Source organism: Galeopterus variegatus, unplaced genomic scaffold, assembly GCF_000696425.1.
Source record: "Galeopterus variegatus unplaced genomic scaffold, G_variegatus-3.0.2 Scaffold3598, whole genome shotgun sequence".
In the NCBI taxonomy this organism is placed as follows: Eukaryota; Metazoa; Chordata; class Mammalia; order Dermoptera; family Cynocephalidae; genus Galeopterus; species Galeopterus variegatus.
In genome coordinates, this window is record NW_007729709.1 from 208,271 (window position 1) to 210,169 (window position 1,899).

Here is a 1,899-nt window from a genome sequence, read left to right on the forward strand (position 1 = left end):
CCCAAATGTCCATCATCAGATGAGTGGATAAGGAAACTGTGGTACATCTACACAGTGGAATACTACTCTGCCATAATGTCTTTTAAATGTCCCTGATTGATTGATATTGAGGTTGCTTACAATTTTTTTTGCAATAATTATCTTTGAACATGTAGTGTGTGTAGCAACATTGGTATTTCCAAATGTGATGCCTAGAAGTGGAAATGCTGTATCAAAGAGCATGTACATGTTCTGCTCTGATAGATAATACTTTTCTCAATGTTTGCACCAATTTTTCTGCACGCCAGCAATGTATAAGCATGCTCATTTCTCCACACCCTTCCCTAAACTAAAGGTTATCAGTCTCTATGGTTCGTGTCAATCTGATAGATCCCAAAATAATTTTTGAGTAGCATCTTATTGTTTTGGCTTGCATTCCTTTAGTTATTAATAAGGTTAAGTAATTTTTAATATAATCATTGGCTATCAATGTCTCCCACTTTTGACATCTCTAACTATTAAAAACTTATTCTTGCTATTAATCTTATTTCCTATAAATTCTACTCATTGATCTTNGAGCTACCAAATGTCTTCCCATTGTCCCTGTCTTTAACCTGATGTTCAACTCCACCCTTCTCTAAGAATGATGTTGAAATAGTTTGAAATTCCAAGTTCTTCCCTCAGAAATATCCTAGTTATCAATGTCCCCTTTCAAAATATGTCTTCAGAACTAAACACAAGACAGCATATGTGTTCTGATAAGTGCTGGGTACAGAGTGACAGTAACCACTGCTGTTTTGAATTTTACTATAATAATGTAATTTAAGTTGAAATTAAGCATAGTCAATTAAAACCAAAAAGTGTATTTTCACATGATCTACTTCTAAATCAGATTTCTCCCTTTTCCCAGCATGCAGCTGATTTTTGTTGGCTTTGGTACAAGTTTTTGTATTTATTCCACTCAGGCATTCATCTGCCGGTTTTGGAGCTTTACTAGAGACAATAGATTATTTTATTTTTTAAAAGTCTTTCGGGTAGCATATGAGTGATTTTACATCATTTACAAATTTAATACACACATTTTTTGTTTGTAACATATTAAGCAGTAAGAGACCAAGGATGTAATATTCCTTCAAAATTTGTATATATCCAGCCTAGTCCACACGCTTTGGATTTGGTCATGGAAGTAACTCAAAAGCCACCCTCCTGTTTTTATACCCAGCCTTCATTCCTCTATCCAGGCCTAAAGCGAATATAGTACGACCTTGTCGAGTGTGATATCCAGATAAGCTTCATTTCTGGTTTCACTCCAATAACCCTGCCCCCCCCCCCAAAAAAAAAAATCAAAGGGAAATAAAACAAGTAAAACTAATTGGACATAGCTTTTATTATTTAATTTCTTAGTGAAACTGTGCTAGATCACTAATTATCATGCCTTTTCTATCTCCTTAAAGGGTTATTTAATTTTTTGAAGAGATAATACAGTCACACCATTCACAATAAAGATATAGAAAAAGATATACAATGAAGTCTTCCTCCCAGTGCAAATCCCATTTGTGCCCCTCCCCCATCATATAGCCACTGTTACTGTTTCTTGCATATCCTATCAGAGTTTCATTTTGCACATACAACTAGAAAACACTGTGTAATGGTAGGAATATATATATTTCCCCTGATTTTATATCTAATTGGTAACATTCAGTATCTATTTTCTACAACTTAATTTTTTTTTTACTTGACAATACATCTCAAAGACATTCCATATCGATACATCGAGATCTTTCTTGTTCTCTTCGTTGAGTTACTACCATGTAATTCTGCAGCATGTCTTTCTTCATAAATGTGATTACTTCCTCCATAGAAGTGAGAGCTTCATATGGCTTTAAAATTTGTGACAAAATATTTGCTCACATTTTTTTT